The sequence below is a fragment of the Ambystoma mexicanum genome, chromosome 3q (assembly GCF_040938575.1).
Source record: "Ambystoma mexicanum isolate Mex_15411 chromosome 3q, UKY_AmexF1_1, whole genome shotgun sequence".
NCBI classification, from domain to species: domain Eukaryota; kingdom Metazoa; phylum Chordata; class Amphibia; order Caudata; family Ambystomatidae; genus Ambystoma; species Ambystoma mexicanum.
This window is the reverse complement of record NC_090926.1, coordinates 196,409,810-196,436,388: the sequence shown is the minus strand read 5'-3', so window position 1 is coordinate 196,436,388 and position 26,579 is coordinate 196,409,810. Positions and strand designations below refer to the sequence as shown.

At 46.7% G+C, this 26,579-nt stretch overlaps 1 protein-coding gene across 2 annotated transcripts in view; it reads right to left on the bottom strand.

The window, feature by feature from the left end:
- The window catches only part of GPR182 (G protein-coupled receptor 182), a 116,166-nt gene that overhangs the window by 58,509 nt on the left and 31,078 nt on the right, over window positions 1-26,579 (bottom strand). Inside the window, exon 1 of one of the 2 annotated variants that reach the window (XM_069653540.1) lies at window positions 12,443-12,597. The exons of the other annotated variant lie outside the window; for it this stretch is intronic. The gene's annotated coding sequence lies outside the window, so the exon portion shown is untranslated. Of the gene's footprint in view, window positions 1-12,442; window positions 12,598-26,579 lie in introns of those variants that run through there. 2 annotated transcript variants of the gene reach the window in all.

The following is a 26,579-nucleotide window of genomic DNA, read 5'->3' as shown; positions in this document are numbered from 1 at the left end:
CAGCTCCTACACCCGGTTGTTTTTATCAATAGAACCAACACGTGCTTAAGGAAATAAAAACTCAATTGCCGGCAAATTTCACAAACCATATTTCCTGAAAATCCAGTCAACAATATAATCAGTTGTGTAATGTGTTTTCATATTCAGCAGTTCCTTACCCGCCCTCCCGCTTTGGCCACGCTTAGCCGGCCAAGCGTTCAGCGCCCTTCGAAAAGGTGCGTGAACCAACGATCCCTGCTCCCCTTGCCTACACTTCCCATCTGCCCTACGCCCTCTACACCCTGCGCGCAGGAAAACCACAACGCGCTGCACCAGCTCGCAGCCCCTCAACCCCTCATCACTCCTACACACAAGCAGTACTGTACACCCCAAAGGCTGCGCCACCCACAGAGAGAGTCCGCCACCAACTCCCCTTCTCCTTACCTTCACCAGGATGTCCGTCGAGCCCAGGGTCGAAATACACATAGAACACATCCCCGGCTACAGCCCACGGCCCGCAGGAGTCCCGAAGCACAGCAGAGGCAGGCTCCTCCCGGTAATTCTCCCCCAACGGCTAACTGCAGCCAGATGTAGGAGAACACCAAAAGGACTGCAGACACCGGAACAGACTGGATCTAGAGTGCCGCAGCGGTTCCCCCAGTGGCGGCAGGCTACGGTGGGCAACTGTCCTCTATTTTGCAGGATTGTCCCGTATTTGGGGACTCTGTGATGCAGTTTGCAGAGTGGCTGTGCAGGACGCAGGTTGTCCTGACTTGCTTTGTTCCCTGGAGTGTGACTCTCAGGAGACAGCAAGTCGGGACAACCTGCATCCAGCACTGCCACTCTGCAAACTGAAGTGGCCGTCTACACACCACGGCGCTGCCACCTGCTGCTGCCTGCAATTTTCTTTCTCTCGGCGTCTCCGCAGCCCAAACTCCTTTTTTGAGCCCACAGGTCGAGCTGCTGCCGCTGTTGTTCCAGGCTTGCTGTTCACGTCTTGATTCCAATGCTAAAACTTTGTTCCTGTGGTCGTGATGGCCATGTTTGCAAAACGTGACCATCACATCCCTAGGACAAACCATTTGCATTGCAATTAAGCCAGGTGTTAAGAGCCATTAACAAATTGTTTAAATTACAAATGGTGCGGGCCAAACGTGAATGACACTGTAACGTCATCACCGCCTTGTGGGCAAGTGTGCCGCCAAAGGATCTAAAAAAGTTGGCCACCTTACAGCAGGCAGTGGAGTTCCAGAGCGTCCAGAAGATCTTGTTGGCATCGACAGCGCTGCGGCGCAGGAGTGGAAGAGCTGCTGCTCTTACTCACTCCTCTGCCCCAGGCCCCGGGCCGCATGAAATGCGGGATGATAGAGGGCCTGGGAGTTTAGGCGCGGGCCTGGGGGGAAACATCACGAAAGCGTAGTGAGGGGCGTCCGAACGGCGCCACAAGAAACAAAAGCCCAGGAAAGGGCAGGAAGCAGCACCTGGGGAAGGTGCGAAATATAACAGCAAGGGGCCAGGGGGAATCCCGGCCCCCAAGAAGGAACAAAAGGCCTGGGGTGTATAAGTAAGCCAGGAAAAGGAGAGGTGGCACAAACCAGGTAAAGAGCTCACCTCTCTCGGGTAGGCTCTTAGTGCCTGGATAAGGGGAAGGAAAATCGTTTGCTCTTGCGGGCTCACGCATTTTCCACATGCTCTTAATTCGGTATAGAAGCAGTGGCTACGAGTTCGCCCAGCCGTGCCGGAGCAGGAGCGACGCAGAAGTACCAGCAGCAAGCGAACAGAGCACTTTTCCTGTGGACAGGCGAAATGGGCAAGAAAGATCGGTAGTAGAAGAGCAGGAGAAGCAGAGGACGCACGGTGTGAAGGAGCGGGAAGGCATGGCTGACAGAATTCAGACGAGAAGGATGGCGGAAGGAAGAGCAAAAAGGGCCCAAGAATTCTCCAAATGGGTAGGAAGGCAGAGAAAGAATATGGGGCACAATGGGTGCTGGAGATAATGCAGAAGGAAGAAAGGGCAAAGGCAATGTCCCCCCTGCTGTTCATAGAGCCCAGCAGCAGCGAAGGAGAAGACGAGGTACCGCAAGGACAGAAGAGGGGGAGAGAGAAGTCGAGGAGATCGGAGAAACAGACAGAGGCACCTACCAAGAGGAAGAAAAGAAAAGATAAAAACAAAGGTACTGTGAATAATAATGTGGGAAATACAATCGTAAAAATGTTAAATAATTGCGTCACGGTTTCGGGTAAGTCGCCCAGAACCAATGGCATGAAGAGCAAACGTGATAAGGGATCCAGGGAGGAACGGCAGGGGAATTCTTCAACTGAAGAAAGCAGTGATGACGAAGAAAGGGATCATTTAAGGGCTTGGGTAAAATGGAGAGGAGTGGTGAGCAGGGAGAAACAGAGAGGGGCAGGGGGGGCAGGGGCAGAACCCAGGGAAACCCTGGTCCCGCGCCACAAGTGGCACCAGTAGTCCCGGCGCCACAAGGGGCACCAGTAGGGCCAAACACAGGGGGAGCACCGCAGGGACCCAACCCACAACCGGCGGTGCCAACGGGGACACCAGCGGCACCAGTTGCAGGGGTCCCACCGCACGGAGCAGTACCGCCAGTCGCAGCGGCGGAAGCTGGGGGACCACTCATGACGAAATATGGCAGACCAACCATGGGTAAAGATGCACAGGGCAGGTCGATGAAGGCAATGGCTTGGTATATAAATGACAAAGTAAAGGAGAAAATATGGAGGAAGGAATTGATCGACATTTTCACATTGTTAGATTGTCAAAAGAGGGCGATGAATGTGGCACTAGAGGACATTAAGGAGGATGAGGAAAGCTTACTGAAAAAGGGGCCAGTAGTAAGGAATTTTGACAACTGGATGGGTGCCTTCACCATAATGTCTACAATTATATTACAGAAATTCCCAGAAGACGGGGTAGCATTAGTGGCGTATCAGCAGAGGGTGCTGAAGGTACACGCAGCGTTTGGTGGAGACGCATGGCTGCAGTACGATCACGAGTTCAGAAAGGAGATGGACTGCTTTCCGGATATGGGATGGGATGAGGAAAATCTTTAATCTCTACATATTTAATGTACTGAAGGAGAAATGGGATTCCAAGGAGCGAAGCGCAGGAGGGCAGCAGAGAAGGCAATATTGGCAGAATGATTACAAAGCTGATTATAGATACAATAACAGAAGATATGAATACAGCTATGACAGAAATAGAGACCAAAATTTTCAGAGCAGGAATTATGGGTCACAGAGAGGGTGGCAGAGCAGCCTGCCCCCAACAACGCGGGGGGGGGGGCAGTGGGAGCACGGGGACAGCACGGGCGGATCCAGGACAATGTCGGAATTTTGAGAAGGGAGTACCCTGTAGCTGGGGATGGAAGTGCAAGTTCAGCCACAAGTGCAAGAGATGTAAGGGTGACCACAGCAGCTCCAAGTGCACAAGGGCCGCAGCTCCAAGCGGCAGAAGCGATGAGACGCGAAAATAAGAACTAGGGTGGGAAGGGGGCCACGCCAGTAAAAATTGAGAGGATGGAAGTGTGGCTCCAGAAATACCCAGAACAAAAAACGGCAGATGAGATCAGGCAAGGCTTTAGAGAGGGTTTTAACATCCTGTTTACAGGGCAGGGAGCGCAGGAAAACCTGAAGTCTGCAACCGAGAACAGAGATATCGTGACCAGTAAAATCCGAAAAGAGGTAGAACTGGGTAGGGTCGAGGGCCCCTTTACAGCCTTACCATTTGAAGAATTTATATGCTCTCCACTGGGACTGGTGCCGAAAAAGGATGAAGGGGAATACAGGCTGATACATCACCTATCCTACCCCCCGGGGGCCTCGGTGAACGACGGCATCGCCCAGAGCGATGCAACAGTATCATATTCAGCCTTCGAGGAGGCAGTAGAACTGGTCAGGAAAGCAGGGAAAGGGGCATGGATGGCGAAAGCAGACATTAAATCTGCATTCCGGCTTTTGCCAGTCAACAGCAGATCTCAAAGATGGTTGTGTATGCATTGGGAGGGGGAATACTTCATCGACAAATGCCTCCCGATGGGGTGCGCCATCTCATGTGCATATTTTGAGAGGGTAAGTTCATTTTTGCAGTGGGCAGTCACAGGAGAGATGAGGGAGGCCATGATGGTACATTACCTGGACAACTTTTTATTCGTAGGGCCCAAAGGTTCAAAGCTATGCAAGGCAACCTTGGATAAATTTGTGGAAATAACAAGCGAGTGGGGTTTTCCACTGGCAGGGGAGAAAACGATGGGCCCAACGCAAGTTATCCAATTCCTAGCAATAGAAATTGACTCAAGCAGGGGAGTGTGCCGGATCCCGGATGACAAGGTGACAGATCTGCTGAAGACAATAAAGGAACTACAAGGAAGAAACAAAGTGACGGTGAGAGAATTGCAAGCGCTGGCAGGAAAGCTGAACTTCGCAGGAAGAGTCATACCACAGGGGACGGTGTTCCAGAGAAGCATTGAGCTGAAAACAAGAGGGGCTACAATGGGGCACCACAGAGTTAGGCTAGGGGTTGGAATCAAGAGAGATCTGGAAGTGTGGGCAGAATTTCTGAAGTACTTCAATGGGTCGGTGATATGGCGCTCACCGGTAAATGAGGAAGGGAAAAGGGTGTTGTTCACCGATGCAGCAGGTGGCCTTGGTTTTGGAGCAATACTGGGGAAACAGTGGTGTGCAGGCAAGTGGCCAAAGACATGGCAGTTGGCGGAATGGACAAAAAACATAACGCTGCTGGAGCTCTTCCCAATATGGGTCGCGTTATGCGCATGGGGGGAAGAGCTAGGAAACAAGGAGTTGGCAGTATGGTTGGATAACATGGCGGTGGTGCACGTGTTAAATAAAGGAAGTGCTTCATGCATAATAGTGTTGGAATTAATGCGGGCAATCACCCTGGAAAGCCTAAAAATGAATACATGCATAAGGGTGAGGCACATCGCTGGGGAAGTAAACGTGGTGGCTGATGCAATCTCTCGCTTTCAGTGGGAGAAATTCAGGGAGCTGAGGCCGGACGCCGACAAGGAAAGAACGCCCACGCCGCGGAAGGCATGGGTCCCGTTGGAGGCACTGGAAAGGAAAGCACGGTTGGCTACAAGGTCGACTCAAAAGAAGTGGGAGAAGAACAGAGAACGGAACTGGTCATTGACAAACTGACCAGGAACGCCCTAACGTACAAAACGGGTAAGCAGTACGAAAAGCATGTAAAAGAAGTGTTGGTGGAAACAGGTGGAAAAGAGGTGGAAAAAATGTCAATTGAAAAAATGTGTGCATTTCTTGAAGGGGCATTTGCCAAAGGGAAAAAGAAAAGCTGGGCGGCGGCGCACCTAGCGGCGGTGGCATATACCACAAAAGTGGCGGGCATACCGGACCCAACCGGCAGCGCTAGAAGAAAATATGCTATGAGAGGATGTGCTAAATTAGAGGGGAAGAAACCAGATAACAGAAGGCCGGTGAACTTTGGGAAGTTGATAAATCTGTTAAAAGTGTTACGAGATACATGCAGCAGCACGTACGAAACCGCGCTGTTCAGGGCAGCATTTGCGCTGGCATATTACGGGGCTTTCAGGGTAGGGGAGCTGGTGGCCAGTAATACGGTGGCAGGAGACGGCCTGGCAAGGAGGGATATTAGTATGGGAAACAAGGGGATGTCTATAATGCTAAAGAAATCTAAAACAGACCAAGCGGGGAAGGGGAGAGCAATAGACCTCAATTGCATCAGAGAGAAGGACCACTGTCCCAGATGCATCACTCAAGAATTCCTAGACCTCCGACCAGAGGTTGACGGGCAGCTATTAATACATAGGGACGGCAGCGCACTCAGCAGGTACCAGTTTCAGGCGGTATTGAAACAGGCGGTGGCAAAAGCAGGATGGGATCCAGCCGAATTTGGAACACACTCATTCAGGATAGGGGCGGCAGCCTCTGCATGGGCGGGGGGCCTGGGAGCAAAGGGAGTGAAAAGAATTGGGGATGGAAGTCGCAATGTTTTAAAAAATACATAAGGGAGGAACTGATATAAACACTTATCTCCCCCGTTTCCATAGAGGCTGTGCCCTACAAATCGGCATGGATAGTGGGGCACTCTTTTGTGACCCGGGCAGGCAGGTGGCTGGAAGAAGTGAAGCAAGGACTACATTTCAAAAACACAATAACATCCTGGAGAGGCCTCCCGGGGATGCACTGGGAGGACATTCACGACAGGCTGTCGGACCTGATAGGTTTCAGGGACTTCCCCGAGTACCTGGTTATACACCTCGGAGGGAATGACCTGGTGAGCACAAATAGGGGTAAATTACAGAGGAACATTTGCGAGTCGCTGCATAGCATAGCCCGCAGTTGGTGGAAAACTGAGATTTTCATGTCAGAAATAATACCAAGAAGGGTCTGGTATGGGGCACAGAGGAGGCATGCAATCAAAATAGCCAGAAAGAAACTAAATAAATCAGTAGAAAAGTACTGCAGGAGCACAGGGCTACACTTCATAAAACATGGACTACACCGGAACAATCCGGACATGTTTCACCAGGATGGGGTACACCTATCAAGGAAGGGGATGGGGGGTTTTTCCGACAACATTTTTAAGGCACTCCAGGAACAGGGTTGTAGGTAGGGTGCTTTTGGGGGGGGACCTGAACGGGCGCGAATAACACCCGCTCAGGTGTGGCGGCATGTGTCCAGGAACGAAGGCCCAGGGATAGCAAGGACTCAGGAGGAGCCTTGGGCAACTTCGGGACTGGACACAAGGTGCCCAAAAACATATGGCAGTGTATTGTTTTTGTTGTTTTGTATTTTCGGTAAGAAAATAAAATGCCTACAGCCTACAACTTTTCCATAAACATAATTGGTCTGTGATTTATTATCTAGGTAGGGATCTGGTAAGAGGAGCAAAGGGAGCCCACACTACTCAGCCTATGCCCCAGGCCCCGGGCCGCATGAAATGCGGGACGATGGAGGGCCTGGGAGTTTAGGCGCGGGGTGGGGGAAACGGTGCAAAAGCGTAGGGAGGGGCGTCCGAACGGCGCCACAAGAAACAAAAGCCCAGGAAAGGGCAGGAAGCAGCACCTGGGGAAGGTGCGAAATATAACAGCAAGGGGCCAGGGGGGGAAACCCGGCCCCCAAGAAGAAACAAAAGGCCTGGGGTGTATAAGTAAGCCAGGAAAAGGAGAGGCGGCACAAACCAGGTAAAGAGCTCACCTCTCTCGGGTAGGCTCTTAGTGCCTGGATAAGGGGAAGGAAAATTGTTTGCCACCCAACCCACCCTACAAGAATAACGGAAGAAGAAGGGAGCAGGCAGGAGCCAGAACGCTGTGTACTCTTTCGGTACACGGTCCAAAAAGAAGAAGCAGGCAGAAGTGGGAAAGCCGAGTAGTCTTTCGGTACACGGTCCAAAAAGAAGGAGCAGGCAGAAGTGGGAATGCCGAGTACTCTTTCGGTACACGGTCCAAAACTTGTCGTAGGCGGCATGTGCCCAGGAACGAAGGCCCAGGGATAACAAGGACTCAGGAGGAGCCTTGGGCAACTTCAGGACTGGACACAAGGTGCCCAAAAGCACATGACAGTGTATTATTTTTGTTGTTTTGTATTTTCTGTAATAAAATAAAATGCCTACGGCCTACAACTTTTCCATAAACATAATTGGTCTGTGATTTACTATCTAGGTAGGGATCTGGTAAGAGGAGCAAAGCGAGCCCACACTACTCAGCCTATGACCCCTTTAAACGGCTCCTTTTGGTGCTGTAGCCGAGGCCCCTGCTGCTTCCCCGTTGTTTTGGCTGAGGTCGTATTTCCATACCCCAGCTAGTTCCCGGCAGCTGCTCACTGCAGCCGCCTATTTCCTCAGCCTTCCTGGGGGACCCTGAAATTGCACTATGTCTCCAAAGTTGGTCTGGGTAAACCCAGGTAACACTAATTGTTTTCAACCTCTTTTGGCCAGATTTAAAACAAACAAACCAGATTCCCACCAAATAAGCAAAAGCATGCATGTGGGAACAGACATTGGGGACAGACACTTTCCTCCTGAAACCAGAGCATGAAGCTGCCCATTTGGCTGCTTGTGAGAGCAAACTCTACCTATGAGAAAAAGGGAAACACGTTTTGGGAACCTCTCTATGACTCTACTGTGCTCATCAGAAATTCACATAACTATCACCAAAAAATTCATTCGGGTTATTATTTTTTTAGAGGGTTTTGTGAACGGTGACAAAGTTATACTGATCTGAAAAAGTTTCCTTTGCATGCGAAGTTTAACCTAACCATAATTACCGGGTTACTATTGCCGACTTTGTGATCTATATTGGTACATCATTAGAACATGATTTCTTCTCTTTAGACAATCAGAAAGTGTGTAATGCACACTCTAACCAGCAACAGAAGCTTGCATTCCATGCTTGCTACTTGTTCTTCTCACTTTGTCCAGCTCTCCGCCAATCAGTAAGCTTAGAATTGAGGCTCTAATTGCCAGTGAAGACCTGCACTCCACGCTTCGCTTTGTGATTTTTACACACTGGGTCCTGGGCCACAGGACGCCCATGGTGAGGCTTGACTTTCCTCCACCTGCACACACTATATTTCACCCTTGTTAGAGGCCCGTGCCTATGGCTCAGGACCACTAACTTGGCTAGTGATCACCTACCACACATTAGCACCCTGAAGTGTGCCGCCAGCCAATCAGAAGTCTCGGAACACGGTCTGTATGGTATGGAACATGTCTGCGTTCTGAGCTGCTCAGCGCCTCTTCCCTTCCCACTCACCCTTCCCACTCACCTTAAGACCTGTGTAGTTTCCTGCGGCCCGAACAGTGTTGCTGTCCCTCAGTCCATTTTCATGTTAGTCATCAACATTGAAAATTGACTTTTGATAGCACTGGGTGTCCTGGTCAGGGCTGCACAGCAAAGGTACGTTTCTTTTTTATTTTGTTTTTTTTAAAAACAATTATCACTCGTGTAGGAAACTACACGGGTGCTCATGACGATATGCCCCTATGCGGTGGCCCAACCGTTTCTTTAACGGCATGGCCCCTCGTATATCCATGATGACTACTAGCTTGACATGCACAAATAAAGTTTGCTGTAAAGTGGATTGTCAAATGTTCTCAACATCATGAATAAAAACGAGCTGGAGGTTTGTGACAAAGAATTGCACATGTAACCGAAGTTATTACACAACTTATTTTATTATGTGTCTTAAAGCCCTGAGTATCACAATGGCAAGTGTGGGGTTAAATAGCTTTACCTTGCATTCTGGGACTTATAGTTCACCTTTCAGGATGTGTGTCACAGGGAAATGACTATTTGCTATGTCATTGTGTCTTTTATAGCACACCTTCTGCCCTTTTCTCGCTTTCTAGGAAGTTTAAGCAGTGGGGCAGGGGACTAATGCAGTAGCAGGGAGGAGGGTGCAGGGCAAGTTTGGATGAGTGCCGATCTGAAGACTGGGCTCTGTGCAGTGTACGTTTTTGATATTTTGCTAGCTGTCTGGAGCAGTGGTTAACGTGCACGCCAGGTTGCTAAGGTACTTGTTTGTCTGGTTGTCTGTGAGTCTGTCAGGGAGGTATTAGCATAATTGACCTGAAAACATTTGGCCTAAAACATTAGATCGACATTTTTTGACCTTTTTTTCAGTCAAATTTAATTCAAAATATATATATATATATATATATATATATATGAGGGTCGGTAAGGGTATAGATTAGGTTGAGGGGAAGTGTAGGGGGACTGCAGGGGGCTCCCCCCACATTTTAGACTGAAAAAAAGGTCAAATAAATTTGATCAAATGTGATTAGGTCAAATGTTTTAGGTCAAATAGACCCAAACCGCCAGGGAGTTGGGTAAGCCGTGTGGGGAGTTATTTGTTTTTATTTAGGGAAACTTAATGCAGGCTCATGCCTTCATGTGGTGTGTGTTCATAGTGTAACCTGTGTTTTTTGGGTGGACAGGTTGTGTGCTGTGATGTATTGACAGTTAGGGTGGAAGGAAGAGTGATTTTGAAGCAGCTTTTGTTTACATATCTTACTCTAATCAATACCAAACTTGACTGCGTAGGCACACCATGCATGAATATGAATTTGAAGCTTTTAAAGTGTGCATTAAACAGCAACAACATAGAGACAATTGACACGTTTTACTTCCGTTTGTTTTGCCAATGACTCGCCAGGGAGCCAAGGACTAGACTTGGGTTAGACCAGATTAGCAAATCCCAAGGGATCCAAGAACCAGAGGAGAGTAGCTCACCAGACGAGCCAAACAACAGAGGGGCTATGATAAGAGGGGCCACTGACTACAGAGCTTTGATGTTACCATACTTTTACTCCAGTCCTTTTTAGTTTTGGCCACTGGGCGGTGCTTATAATGCAAAAGTATTGCATTGGGTAAAGCTAGGAGGGCCATGACATGTGAGGGGGGATGCACAGCTTGTGTGGGGGCTGCGGTGGGGGGGGGGGGTGTTTAGATATTTATCAACCCATTCACTACCCCTGGCAATGCTAATCCCTATGGCCATTCCCAGCCATTGCCAGCTCCTCCCTGGCCAAAACGCATTGTCCCGGGATGTCTCGCCTGCTCTTTCAAGCATTGGCATCAGACCTTCATCAGTGTCATTTCTAAGTTGTCTCTTGAGAGTGAATGCCTTAATTGCAGCCACACATGCGCCCCAGGTGTAATAAAATGTCTTAAACAAGTGTGCCTTCAAGTACTTGATTAATATCTGTTCCATGCACTGAGGTTCTCTCTAAACAAACATTAGCAAAGCTAACAGCTTGGGCATGTGTACAGGTATTAGGCATATGCCAGACACTCACATGCCTGGATAATCACACCATGGACCAGCTGTTGCATCCTGTGGTCAGTTAGTCTCATCATGACACTGCCTGGCAGATGCATATCCCCTCCCAACACAAACTTCAAACCTGTTGTCTTTGCCAATGCTTGGATTCAATTAAAGTGACTGCATCCAGGTGATTACTGGCAACTGCAAAGGGTATTGAGTTTAAGGTAGGGGAATGGGGGGAGCGGAGGACTGACAGTATTGAGCTGTGCCTTTTAGTGTAAATGATGATTCACAGATAACACTGATACGCATGCCCTAAAGAGATCTATGTCAAATAGTATCTTGTTTAATTTGCGTGCACAGTTGTATCAAAGATTTCTATTGATGAATGTCGTTTTATATTTTATTTATTTATAGATCACTTTCTGTCAGGACGAATCTAGTGCCATTACTGGAAACCAAGGGTCAAGCTCCGACATGCCCTGTCGCCCCCATTCTACCCTCCTCCTTCCTGCCATCCCACTGCATCCTTTTGGATGCAGCCAGAGTACCACTAGTTGCTTTTTCCAACTTCAACCACTGAGCGCAGGTCTCCATGCTGGAATAGCGGAAGGGGGTGCAGGTTAGTTTTGAGGTACATTGGCGGAGCTCTATGTGGGCCCCATGCCCATATGAACTACGTTGATCTTTAGTGCCGTGCATTGGTGGAGCTGTGAGTGGGTATTGGCACTGGAATAACAGGTGGCACTGCAGGTCAGAATTGGGGGTCTTTGGTAGAGCTGTGTGAGGTTGTCAGTACTGGAGCGGCAGTGAGTGATGCTGCGGGTCAGGGATGATGCGCAGTGAAAGAGTTGAGCATGGGTTCAGTACAGAAATATTTGGGGCAATGGGTCATGGTTGGGTGTACTGGCAGAGCTGCCAATTTAGGGCTCTGTGCTGAATAGAAGGGGCTGTTGCAAGTTCGGGGTTAGGCTCAGTAGGAGGGTTGCTGGTACTCCCAGGTCTGGAATATCAGAGAGCGCCAGAGGTCAGGTCTTCTGAGCGGAGGGGGGGCGGAGGGGCTGGCATGGCAGAGGGTGATTCAGTATGGGATAGAGGTGTATCTGCAGAGCTCCCACAGTGGCGCTGACCTTTGCCCCTGCTCTGTGCCTGCTCTGACACAGGCACCTTTCTCTGTCCCCCTCAAACTCCCACTGCCATCAATCACACCCATGTCATATTTCTATAACGTAGCATCAATATCGTAGCTCAGCGGGTTAACGTGCCTACTACAAAGACCCGTTCGCAATCTGCAGGTTTACACGTTGGAGTCCGGTGAGGTAGCTCAGCGGGTTGATAGACCTGCCACTACAAAGATTATGTTTCCCCAGTAGGTCACTGTTTGTTTTCAGTCTTGGGGAGGCCGTTGTTCGGGTTTTTCCCGTCCTTTCTGTATGTAATATGTATGTCTCAAGTGCACATGCGTAGTCTGCTTAGAAGTTCGTCCTTTGGTGTTGCCACATGGAATGCCATAGAGCTGCTTAACGGGAGCTGCTACTTAAAGCACCAAGAAGGGAGGGGGTAATAGAGTTTGTGAAGTGCGCTAATTAAATGGTCAAATATCTCAAAATATAAAGTGCAGATTGTAATTAAAATAAAATTGTAAATACGGTTAATGGCGGCTGGGAACAATTCTCACCTGAAGCTGCGGTGGGTGAAAGCAGGGGTCCTGTTGCCTCGGCCCGGCGCGCGCTCTTCTCATGAAGCCCCTCGCCACTGCCACGCGCTTTCTAGAAGCCGTGCCAGTTTCTGAGGCCCGAGCGTCTGGGAGTCTAGGTTTTCCTCTCCGATGGTATTGCTCTTCCGTCCAGGAAATGGAACATCCTGCGAACATTCCCTTCTACAGCAGAGCGAGTTCGCTCCGGGGCTGGCGGGAGCTGTGACTTTTTCTAATATTTCTAGAACGCATTCTAATTTATAACAAGCACGATTGTGACACAATTGTCTCTTTCCCTGTGTGTCGCACTTGCTTGAGATTCTTTGCAGGGGAGGCCGCTTTCGTTACCAGTAGCGTTTAGGATTCTACCGGGGACCCCACAAGCCTGTGCCCTTTCTCGATAGCTCTGTAAGTTGCCCACTGAAGCTGCCTGGGTCTGCGCAGTGACACATTAGAATCTGACAGGGTCAGCTCAGCATTTGACACTTCAGAGGTTGATGGAGTGAGCAAAACATGCCAGTGTTCCACACACCTGACACTTAAGCGACAGCTACCACAGGATAATGATCGATGCACTGGGCAGGCAACTCGAATGGGGCTCCCCGACTGACTTTGTGAATTTAGAAATAGTGAAACGACCCCACCCAGAAATGCATCCACACATGAGAAAGTGCGATGCATTCCAACACGAATGCGCTACTCTTTCTCACATCTGGCCCATGCCTTGCTATGTCTTTCAGCCCAAGGCTTTCCTGGCATTAAGGGCTCTAAGTATTAAGTGGTTCTGCGTTTACAAAACCCCTACAACACAAAGAACTGGTTTTGCAGATAAAAAAGCAATAGTTGAAATGTACATAAGTGACTCTACAATATGCAATTACCTTTGCATTACACTGCAACCTCTCGTGAGTTGAAAGTGGTATAGGGTGGAGACTAGGCACGCGACCATTCTTTGTGACTCGTAAGGAAAACCTGCAAAGCACTGAATGATTACCGAGTGTTCAGGGTGAGGAGGTAACTTAGGGAGATTTCCCTAAAGCGCTGTGGTCAGGGTCTTTCGGTAGGTCTTCCTGGTTTATGGGTACCAGTTATTCCCTCAAGCTCACCCGTTTCTGTAGCAGAACAGCCCAGGCCTAGCTCTCGGGAGGTGGAGTTGGATTCTTCACGGGGCAGGTCGGCCATTAAGGGTGAGGGGGCGCCGACCCGCCATTACCTACGCCCTTTATCGAGGAGTCGCAGGTTAAACTGTCAAAGGGAAACATCACTATGTTCCGCAGCGCGCTTGTCCAATGGGCCATGCAAGTCTGGGGGTGTTTTTCTTCCCCGGGCGTATATGGTCCATTGGGGATGCACGCTGGAGAACTGCATGTCTGAATGTGTGAGGGGGCGCTCCTGCGCCTCCCTACACATTCAGACTGAATTGGGCTCTGAAAATGTGGTGCTCCAGCTCCTGCAAAATTTCTGCAACACCGAGGACGTGCTCTTTGCTTCCTGGTTCCTGTTCTTGTGTGCAGGGCCCTTGTCAAGGGAGGCGGTGTCTCAGCAAGGAGCAGCCTCTGGACCGGGGCTGAAGGTAGGTGTAGAATTTTGCATGTCTGATGTGAATATTGTTATGTGTGTATGTATGCGTGTGTGAATGAGCGAATTAATGGTGTGTGGGGGCTGGTGTGAATGCTGTTTAACAGAACACGTGAATGCTATGCAAATGTGTGTTTGAATGAATTAGCGAGTGAATGAGTGTGTGAATGTGCATGTGTTTATGTTGCGGTTTGTACCAGTAGTGGGGGAAGGTAGATATTTTATACTGGGCATCTATGATAGAGCAAGACTGATAAATGCTATTACATGGATAGACTGGCATTTTGGTGAAGCCAGTTTAGCCATTTTCTACTGTGCCAGGAATTCTTTATTACTAGGTATCTGTAATAAAGCAAGCTTGATACATGTTATCACGTGGCTAGACTGGCATTTTGGTGCAGCCAGTGTAGCCGCTTCTTACTGTGCCATGACATGTTTACTGGGAATCTGTGACAAAGCAAGCATGATAAATGTTATGTGGATAGTCTGACATTTTGGTGCAGCCAGTCTAGCCATTTCTTACTCTGCCATGACATTTTTTAGTGGGCATTTATGATAAAACAATCATGATAAATGTCAATAAATGGCTAGACTGGTATTTTGGTGCAGCCAGTATACCTATTTGCAGCTAATCTAGCATTACAGCTTACTGTTGCATGACTTTTTTTGACTGGATATCTAATATAAAGCAAGCATGGTAAGTGTTGTTATGTTTCTAGACTGGCCTTCATTGGAGCAGCCAGATTGGACATTTTTTCTTTTTGTGGCATGGCATTTTTAATGGCAAAGCCAATAGGAGTGTGTTCTTATGTGCGGGTGCTGGCATATATTGACATCAACATGCTTCAACATGTTTTATAGTATTAGTGGCACTATGCACAAAGCAAACATGAATATGTTCTTGTATGGGAATATTGGCATATATAGGTGGAGCCAGCATGGAAATGTATGGGCACAGTCAGCGTGAACATGTTTTTATACAGTCAAATATTGTGGGTAAGGCATCATGAAAATGTACTCAGAAATGCTCCTGTGTGCTGTTGGTATCTTTCATCTATTGGAATTTTTCATGAGGTTCCCTACAAAACCGTCTGGCTTGTTACCTTATTTTCACAAAAAATGTGCTTTATAATGCACTGTTTTAACCCATTATTTTAAATGATTTCCCCCTAAACTCCCTTGGTTGATTTTGTTTCCCTCGCTATGCTATATCACACCTGCGTATTTGTGTACACCCCTCGGATCAAAAAAATCACCAGCCGCCTGGTTCTCAAGTACAGCACATACCTTTCACAAATACCCGAACAAGAGAATGTCCACACACTCTTCTTTAAATAAAAATATAAACTTTATAAAAGAAAAGCCAAGAGATAAATCACTACACTTGCAGGTAAGTAAACCTTGTCAAATAAAAGGTGTCAAAATGTATCAAGCAAGTAAAACACTTTCAATAAGAGTTCTCACTGGTCAAGTCCTTTGTAGATGGTAAAATGCAGAAACATGGGGAAATGCAGAAACAGTTAAGCAACACATTTCCCTATTCAGGCCCAAAGGTTTCAAGTGAGATCAAGGAGACCAGTTGTGCGGATTTGGGGCAGTCTTTAGAGTTACCTTATGTGAAAGTGTCCCATGATGCAGCTTCTGGAGGTCTGGGGGAGATCAAGCCCCAGAATAACTGTGGTGATGGAGTGTGTGGGCCCAAGGATGAAGAAAAACAGAGAACAGACTCATCAGTAGCATCAGAGAGTCAGGGAGGAATACCCTGCGTCCAAATAATCAGTTCTACAGCTGCTGGTTGGCAGTTTCCAGAGACGGGCGTTGTGCACATTATTTAGCGACTAACTTGGGTTCCAGCAACAACACAGACGTGTGCAGGAGGGGCCCCAAGGCCCCTGCGAAGAGTGATTACTGTTGATTCAGTGATTCACAGGTCGAGGGTCTTAACCAGAGGAGCTGAAAGACAAAGAAGCTGCAGTTGTTGGTAGTCTCAGCAAGGCCAGGTTTACCCGTCATCCTCGGGCACCGGATCTGGCTTCTGATATTGGGGTCAGCTTGAGAAGAATGCAAGGAATAACACATTTGGAAGAAAAGCTTCTAAAGCCACACCGGAGTGGAGCTGTCCACAAAAGGACCACCATGAGGTGAGTCTGGCAGTGCGTTGAAGGATTGAGGGCAGCACAGTCCCCTGGAGCTTCCCCTTGCCTGATGTTTGGGACGAAGAAACTTGCATCAGTTTAGCACAGAGCGTCATAGGAGTCCTGGCAGTGAAGGGGCTCCAAGTTCTGGATCTGGCAATGCAGTCATGCTTAGAAATGTCAGAGAGATCAGTCCTTCCAGGGAGCTTTGATCCATGCGATTACAGCTCTCACCAGATGAGGGGGAAAGAGCACTGCAGTCCGTTCTTTCTGGTCTTCTGGAAAGGGAACGTATGATGGCGTAGAGCTTCAGACCTTCATCAAGAAGCAGGTCTTCCAGGAAGGAAACAGTATGATTTTTTTTATTTTCATTTATTTATATTGCGTTGAACTGAGCAGTATCAACTGCATCTGGACGTGGATGTTATGTAGCTCTAAATTGTCCAAGCATGACTCAATCATCCCGCCTAAGGGCTATAACCTATTCTCATTTAAAGAGGTATGTCTCAGGGATCCACATAATTATCTCAACTTCTTCATGTTTCCTAGCTTCCAAGGTTCGCTATTCCATATTCTGGAGCCGTACACCGAGAATCGTCCATCCCCTCTGGATATTCACCAAGTGGGTGGAACTATCAAGAGCAGTTTGTCAGCGGAGCACAACTGTCAGTTTGGTTAATAACCAGCCAATTTTTCAGCAAGATATTTGGGGCCAAGTTGTTCAGACATTTAAAAATAAGACAAGGAATCTTAAAATTGACTCTCTCTTTAACTGGGAGCCAGTGTAGAGAGCGACTCAGATCTGAGATTGGTGTGGATTTGGAAACTCTGAAAATGTATCTCACTGCCGTATTTTCAGCTTGCTGTAGGCTATTCATGTGTTTCCTCAGAATGCCTACAAGCATACTATTCCTGTAGTCATTAGACGCTGAAAATAAACACACAGATCGCGGACCGTAAAACAGCCGTTATGTAGATACTCTGAAACTTCCGTATGATTGACATCATTCTTGCAAAAAACACAGCAGTTGGGCGTCCGGGCCCTCTGCATTATCTAAAAGGCGAACTGAACTACTTGCTTGATAAGCCCTGAAGAAGACCAAAGCATGTTGAAACACATGCTGGATTAAAAAGCTATGAAGAAAAACTCCTTTGGTATCCACAGATACACTTGATCTTTTTCTCATGAATTAAGTTGGCGCAGGTTGAGAGTAATGTACACACGTCATCCACTTTAACTATTCTGGAACCTTGGCCTGAGTTCCTGTACATAACTCTCCTTGCAGCCGTCAGCTATCCAGATAGCAAGAATAGAGACGGAGAGCTCAGACCCAGGAAAGGGCCTATTCCTGTTGTGCATGCTATTCCCGTAGTCTAGTTGGGAGTTTACTAATTTCCCAACTACAGTTGCATAGTCTTCCTGGGGGACAAAGAGAAGAGAAAGATGCTACAGGCGCAAGGAATAAAAAACAGACTGTACCTTGGCTCCCACCTGGCCTTCACATCCGAGATTGTCCTGCCAGATGCAACACAGGATTTTAATCTTGGAAGCGAATTCAAGTTTCAAGCTAAAAAAACACAGATATGTAGGACGTTTTAGATTGCTGATCAAAAGATGTTTGGGTCCAAAAGAGGCTACTTCTGTCTTATTTGGGTTTAACTGAAGCCAATTGTGGGACATCGAGTCTCTCACTTCTGCCAAACACAGTCCTATTTTATGGAAAGACCCCTTGAATTTGCCCAATTTCAAAAAGATGTGCATGTCGTCATCGTAGGTTTGAAATCCATTGTTGAATTTCCAGAGTATTGCCATTAGATACTGCATGTACAGATTGAACAGCAATGGCGAGAATGACGAACCCTGCCGGACCCCGCAGCTCTGAGGGAGGGAATCTGAAAGGAGCCCTCCAACTTTGACATGTTGCCATTGATCAGTCAAAAAAGATCTAAACCAGTTGATGGCCTGTTCTGAGACTTTTCCTACCATCCTGAGCCTTGTTAATAGGGCAGCATGGTCCACAGTACAAATGCGGCAGATAGATCTAACATTACTTGTAGAGACACCTTGCCCGCGCCCACTGCCTGGAATAGCTCATACCATAGCACAGTCATGGCTGTCTCTGTTCCAAATCCTGGCTGGAAACATATTGGTGGGGTAAGACAACAGTAGACAAGATGTGCCGGTAAGTCATTCTACTTTTATCCTCATCGGGAGTGTAAGGGGTCAGCAATGCAAGGCAGACAATTTTTTGATGATTGTTCAAAAAATGACATTTTATTAAATTAAAAATTATGTTAAATAGCTCACTGTCCCTACTCTGATGAGGATTTCCCTGCCTAACAAAACTGTACGGAAAACACTCTTAACACAGGATGTCTGGCCCTCACACTTAAGCATCAAATACACAAAGAAAATATATGACAATTCAAACAACATCAAAAATGATATTCACAGTTTCTTGATAACATCTCAGTAACCTGGGTGAGTTCCCTTCCCCAGGATTCAAAGTGAATTCAGCTCCAAAGTTCAACAAAATGAAACAAGGAAATCCATGCAGGCAGTATAGTCTCAGATCAGTTCCTGATGTTTCAATGTCAAGGTACAGTTTTGCTAACCAAAGTTCCAACAACAACAAAGCTACTCTTCTTGGCGAAATAAGCACTTTCCACTTTCTCAAAATAGCATCAATGTTATTCCCAGCCACTATGCTTTGCCACCACTTACAGTTATCCAAGAAAACTTGCCACAGATCAAAAGAAATACAACTTCTATAAATGTTAGTGAAACACAGGTCTTGGTTAACAGGTATTATGTCTCTATTCACAAGATTAGGATTCACAGTAGGTATCTTTGCCAGGATGACTTGACAGTGCTGCTGCTTCTACTTCAACAACTTCACTTCCATTAGAGTTTACCATGAGGACATTCTCCTTTGCCTCATAGTATTCAACTTCACTTGTGCTGCTGAAGTCTTGCATCTGCTGACAAACAGCTATACCACAACAGCTTCAGGACTTTGCGATACCACCACACCATCAGTACTTTATGACTCCAAACAGGTTTTGGTTCTGACAAAATTCACTTTAAGGTATTTCAACACCTTTACATAAGCAGGGCACTTTTCCTCTGAATATCTCTCTTCAAAAGGGGCAGCCTCTTTGCCTCTCTTGTCTGTCTACCACAACAACCCAAGTTTGCCTTTAGGACCCAGTTCTTTTTCTTACAGTGTGTGGCAATAATGGTTGTGTCAACGTCAAATAATATTTATAAGCAGCAAGTTTTCGATTCCCCAACTTTGCCTTGATCTCTCTGCCAACTGTTAGCCAAAATAATTACCCAGAAGCCTTTGTGCCACTCTCTTGGCTTCAGGTAATGCTTGCACACTTGTATTTTAAGCAAGGTTGAACTTCTTTTGGGCTCACAGTATTGGTTAGAAAGGATGCTTTCAGTCTTAATAGGAGAATACTCTTGGCTTGGGCAATGCTTGCTCTCTCTTTAACTTCAGATACAAAGTTTAAACACTTGGCTTCTTTTATGAGCAATGGTTGTTCGTGTGAATACATTCCTCCCTTGGGAAACTAAATTAGGCACAAGCAACCATTTCTTCATACGTTTTGCAAGGTTGAAATGTTCAAAAATGGCTTTTCGTAATGTTTTCTCTGCATAATGAGGGACACACAACCACTTCTTCATAAGGTTTACAAAGTTGAAGGGCAAGTGCTATTTTTCCCTTGACCCATTGTTGAGAATTCAACAACCAACTTCAACTCGCTTCTGCTTATACAGGAGTGAATATTAAGCTGGATACTTTTGCCGGCAGTGGTTGCGCAAAGAATTAAAAAGCTAGGTTTCACTCACCAGCTTCTGTGGTCCTCTCTCCACATGTTGCACAACTTCTACTGCTTCTGCCTTCACTTGGGACCCACACCTTTCCTCGCTGAAGTGTCTCCAGTCCCGCCACTCTATTAAGAAGCCCCTCTCGCTCCTGAGACCCATGGCTTCACAACAGCTCCTTTGCCTTGGTCTCCAACACGCTTCTTGCATGGCAACCTCTGCAATTAGGCTCACATTGGGAAAGGCACTCTTCCTGTATGCCTTCTGCTGTGCAGTGTTATACAAAGCATCACGTGGGCGCTGCATGTCTGATCTTCCAGATGGTTGTTGTGAAGAGGCAGGCAACGAGAGTGGAAAAGATGAACTTGCAGCATGGGGTACCAACACAACACCTCCCTGGTATAGACAGGTAGTCACTGGATTAGCGCCCAACGCCACAGGACTGCACTTGCCTGATTTACGTGGCGCCAGGACAGTGCAAGCACTGTCAGGGAAAGCCACAATGGATGTTCAGTAGTGTAGCTGAAGTCCAAATAGCAGGGTTTCAACGGACGTAGCAACAGGAAGGAGTTTCAGGATACTGAGTACTCTGCAGAGGCATGAGGCAGAAGAGGTAGCATGAGAACGAACACAGGGAAGAATTAGAGGAAGTAATAGAAACAGTTCCCAGCAGGAGGTAAAAAGGACAAGGAGATCTGTCTTCCCTAATCAGGGCAGGGCAGTATAGAAACAGAAAACCTGATTCCAACAGGTGAATAACAGGACCTAGAAGGCAGAGAACCAGAGCTGAGCAGTAAGGAAGCAGGACCCAAGCAAGGAAGACCAGGTCCAGAAAGCAGGAGGACTAAGGTACAGGAAATTAGGAAGCAAGAAATCAAGGCCAAGGGTAGGGATACAAAGAATTCACAGAGCACAAGGCTAGTACCGAGCATTTACATGATCAGAATCAAGATCGCATTGAGACTTGGTGCACAGATGCCTTTGGAGCCCAGATGCATCTGGGACTCAAACGAGGCTTGCAATGCAAGCTGATGCTGCCGTAGTGCAAAGAGGACTGCGCATGCGCAGAGCGTCGAAAACAGACGTCCACGCATGAGCAGACGCGTCATTATTGCTGCGCCCAGGGAGCTGAAGGCCAGGACCTGATGCGCCCATGATAGGCGCCAGCGAGGACAAACCCTCCACATCAGGGTCTGCTGTACTCGATTACCCCGCCTCCCTACCCAAGTAAGTGGCATAACACGCAGCCTCTGCACTTCAGAGTTTGGGGGAACAGCAGGACCCTCACAGAACAAGCAAGTGAAATCTGCTGCATCAAAGTTCCGACGTCCCTCTGGTTCTCCCACTTCGGCCTGGATTGCCAACACTGTGACTTCTTCTTTCTGCTTCTGCTACTACTGCCACTCCAGTCATAGTTCCAGTTCCTTCCAATTGCCTGCACCTGAGGGGGCCTTTTATGTCTCCCTGGTTCCTTCAGGTGTTGACAGTTAAGCTTACTTGCCTGACTACTACCACAGCATAACTCTTCAGTCCTCTTCCCTGTCCGAGTACTTATGGAATTATGGGACTCGTAGTCCTCAACAACAAAATTAGTTCTTTTAAGTATCTTATTGATTTTAAGGGTAGATGTATTTCCCTTAGAATCATTTAAAGATGAACCATTAGAATTCATTGTTAAAGAGGACGACAATTTACTTAAGGCAATATTTCTATATTCTTTTAAATAATACCTTTGGGAGTAAGGAGGATTTTTTTCCGGAATTACCTTGAAGGATCTCTGTTATTAAGGCTTGTCCAGGTTTTATGGTATTTGTGTCCCGAGCCACAGATCTTATGTGTCGTTCAGGGTTACATGGGATTTTATCTAATCCAAAATAACGATTCCCATTACAACTACTATCATAATAACGAATTCCACAATGACAAATTCCTTTTTCGTTGTTTTGACCCCAGCAGAACCCCTTTTTCCCTAATACTTCCTCCACCCCAAAACCATTATTCCCACTTCCAACCCATTTTATATTTTTTTTCAAATTCGTTATTTTCGAATTCAATATTTTTGATTTGTTATAATCACTGCATACACTGGTTCAGATGCATCATAATGGCAATAAGCCATTACCTTTTATTTGGCAATCTTGAGGGTGTTTCCCTTTCAAAGGACAAATACTGTGTCTCATCCCACGGGATCACCTCACCACCCAGTGCCTTGTCTCCTCCCAGGTGATCCTCCTGCAATACACCACCCCCAAGGTTAGGATCAGGAAGGGTCTGCCTTCCCTGGCCACCCGGGAGCAAACCTTAGGCAGGGGTTCAGTGAGGGATCCATAGGATTCATCACAGGAGGTATAGTGAACACAGTAGCCAATCACATAGCAAGCATAAATGATCAAAACGGGTGGTCAGCCAATGGCAGACCATTCCTCCTAACTCAACCATGCACTTGGGAAGCACTCTCACGCAAATAAGTGAATCTACACTATACCATACAGACATCTGCATATACCAGTCAGAAATGGCTTCAGGCTGATTACAGAGGCCAGTCATGGGATACAGGCATCAGGTGGCCAAAGGTGGCCACCTCCTTTCATATACATAAAAAGCACAAGGGCTTAGACATGTGAATTCTCAGGTCTTTGAGGCAAACAAAGACAACCTCCATTTTGTGAAATGAAGAAGGGGATCAAAAGGGACCATGGCAGGTAAAATGGATTCCACCCTGTGGAACCATATTACACAGTGGAAAAAGCTACCACAAAAGGCAAAAATGCCACCACCCACCTATCCACAAACTAACAGAAACATGGGTACATTCCCTGGAACACTAAGTGGGAACACCTTTGGAGTACCCCTGCCTTTGGAGTCATAAGGACTGTTTCGTAAGGTAGAGCACACAAAACAAAAGAGCTACATTCTAAGTCTGGCTTTGGGTGAAGTTGCTTGGGAGGAAAAATAAAGTCCAGAAACCAAAAAATGCCAACAAAAAGTATGCTAACTCATAAGTTCAAAAGTGGCTTTTCTATCTAACAGCAACCATTGGCAAAGTGGAAGCAAACCCTGGAGGTCCACTCTGCAATGTGTACTGACTTTGGGGGTGCAAGCAGCTGTCCCCAAGAGTTGTTCCTGCACTTCTGATATTTGTTTTGAATTGCAATGTTTGCTTTGTATTACAATCCCTATATCTACAAGAGATAGCACCCCAAAGCAATCCACATTTCGAATGTAGGGATGGAGTCTACTGTGCCTTGCAGGCATCCATCCCTGCATTCACTGGTGTGCTGAATGAGGCATGCACAACCTCCCCACTGATACCACGTGGCCTGTGTGCTTCTTAAAGTGTGCTATCAGTTTTCATTGCACTAATTAGTACATTGTTTAAGGGGCATGGAAACTGTCTGTGTCACAGAGCTGTGCTGTACAACACAGGAGGACGGTAATGTAAAGACTGGAGGGTTGTATCTGTACTCCTGCTCTTTATATAGCAGAGACAAAGCCCAGAGCACCCCAGCCAAGATTCTCTATTTGGTAAAATGTGGACAAGCAATGAAGGCTTAGCTCTCAGGAGGTGATGCATGCTGGTTCTTAAGTACAGTGTAGTCCCCAGGCACCCACAAAGAAATGTCCACACACTATGTTAGTGAAAACATAGTTCCTTATATAAATAAGGTTTGAATTATATGCACAATCACAATAACACACTTTGTACTCAGGCAATTCTAAAATAGTAAATATATACAGTCTCAATGTGGTACCACAATTACTTCTTAGATTCCATTAAAATACATCAACTGTAGACAGTTTCAAATGGCATACAAATCACTTAATAAAATGAACCAACCAAAGACTTAGGAGGAAAACAAGTTGGTTTAACAATTGGCAGAATACTGGGCCCCTACCACTAGGCACAGTTCTGTATGAGGATCCCCCCACCTGGGCAATCTGTAAAATAAGTTATACTGACAAGCCCAGTCCATATATTGCCTATTAGAGTCTTATTTCCTTCCATAAAAGTTCTACCACCCCAATGTACCTGATGTAGCAGAGTTCAACGTTGGGTCGTCGACATATCCTGCTTGAGTGACTCCCTTTAAGGCAGGAGCCACAGATCGTTGAGATCATTCGAAGAAAAGGTGAACAGCAGTTAACCTTCTACTTCCAGCTTGCTTCGAGATCAAGCATTAAGTTTCGACTTCAGCTTCTGAACGATTTCCATCAGTGAGAGGTCCCCAGATACACTTTTTGGTCTCTCATTCATTCTGCTGGGTCACACTCGGGCAACCAATCATTCAGAAGGGCATTCAGGCAGGCACCCAGCCATTCAGCACTCCACACTGCATTCATACTAGTTTCGGGCAGGGCTGTCTCAGTCTGTGGGATGTTTTTACCCATGCATCCAAGCCCTACCATAAAGCTGTGCAGTACTGGCATGGAAAACATCATGATGGCCAAAACTCCCCAGAGAGTGCACAGGGAAAACATGAAGAATAGGCTGCCACCCATTTTTGCCTATGTTGTGAGCACAGGAGGGCACTGCCTAAAACCACCATTGGGCTACACACACAGTAGCCTGAAACCATTGGGAATGGCAATGCTGATTGCCAAAAAGCAACTCAGAACTGCGGGGAATTCATTTTCTTAATCCCAAAAATGGTTGCAATACCGGTACTCACCACTATCAGAAAGCCGGCGTTTTAAAACCACCAGACCTTTGTGTAAAACTGAACAAATGAACCGAAACCAGGCCAAGGAAAGACTTGCTAAGAGGTGGATACAATGTAAAACTATATTCTGAAATGACTTGAAGGAAGTAATTATTTAATGTATAGGTAAAAATTGTAAGATTGATTTAAACTGGGAACTAAAGTGACATTTAGCTGAATTCTGCCTGACAACTAGCCCCGACAGGAGAAACCTGCTCAGCCACTCTTCCCAGGCCTAGCTGCATCCTGCTTCCCCACCAAAAGGAGTTGACACCTCTCTGATTAGATTAGGGGTGGAGCACCTGGGAACTGGAAGGTACAGAACAATGAAACTTCCTTGACTCAGGCAAATGTTATATTGGGGGCGTCGTAAAATAGCGTCCTCTTGGGAGAAACTGGGGGGCAGCTGTGCCTCTGCTAGCAGCTGAGCTTGGGGGAAGTGGATAAACCAGTTATTCCACCATGTGATGTGGGAAGCCACACCCCTTGTTGACCAGGGCATAATTTTAAAAAGATGGATAATTCATAGTACGGACTTGTCAGAATTATATAAGTAATATCATTATTCTTGTGATTTTTCTGTGCACATTTTAAGAGGTGTTAGGACCCTGTGGTAAGTTCCTGGGGATAGTAGCGGAAAAAAGGTTGTTACTCCAAGTGTATGCATGTTAAAAATCGGACACTTTATCATCTGTAACCCATATCCCTGGTGCACATTTGTGTAAAATCTGGAAAGGTTTAGAGGTTGTTATCTGGATGAAAAGGGGAGAATTCTGTCATCAGTGGACAAGACATCGTACAAAAACAAGGATCGGATGGTTTGGTGCTACAGAAAATATGTTAACTGGACCTATAATATTAGAAAAATGGTACATAGATAAATTTGTATTTGGATCAGAAATAGATTTGTGTGCAAATTGACCAGGGGAGGATCCTCTGACCCATAAACAGACCTCATCATGATGACAATCCATTTCCTTCCCCCAATCATGGGAGAGGGGAGAATTGGGCCAATGACAAGTAGAGAGGGGCAGGCTTAGCTAGGCCCAGGCACACACCCATTTTCAAAACACATAAAAAGAGACTGCTGGGACAGGTAGAGACATTCAATTCCATTTGCTGCGGAGCATGCTGACCGACGACTTCACATCCAGAGATCCAGACTTCAAATCCATCAATCTCCAGAACCTGTAGCAGAAATTAACTCCAGAATTTGTAGCAGAGAGGCCTGAATCCACCAGCTGAATCCTCTTCAGCAGGCCTCAAAACCAACCAAACTATTCAACAGCTGGGCGAGCTGTTTGAATTTTTGCCAAGAATTTTTGCAAGAACCTGTAGCAGTATCCAGAGAGCAGTGCTGTATCCGGAACCTGAGATAACCACAAACCAGACTGTTGTGAGCAGATCTGGTGCTTGACAGACCCAGAGAGCAGAGCTGACCCAGATAGCCGGGACTTCAGAACCACCCGCCGGAAGTCCCGCCAACCTGACCAGACCGTGACGAGGCCTATTTCAAATTGATATTGTGAGTACCTAGCAGAACTGTGCAGAACCAATCTCTTAGTTAAAATAATCTAATCCAAACTATTTTAACCTAAGTAATACTGCCTCCTAGAAATCGTGTCATCTGTCATTTTTAAAGCTGCACAACTGTCACCTGTCAATTCTGCAGCTGCAAGCTGTCACCTGTCATTTTGAGTTTTACTTTAAATCCGAAAATCTACCTTTATTGAATCGTCCGTATCTCTTGAACCGTTTGGGCTAGGAACGAAATTTAGAATCTAAGCTTTCCAACAAGCCTAGAACCGACTTCCTACTCCTTATACTTTTACCGCAATCGCGATTCACGCACGCGCAAAATTTACCACGAT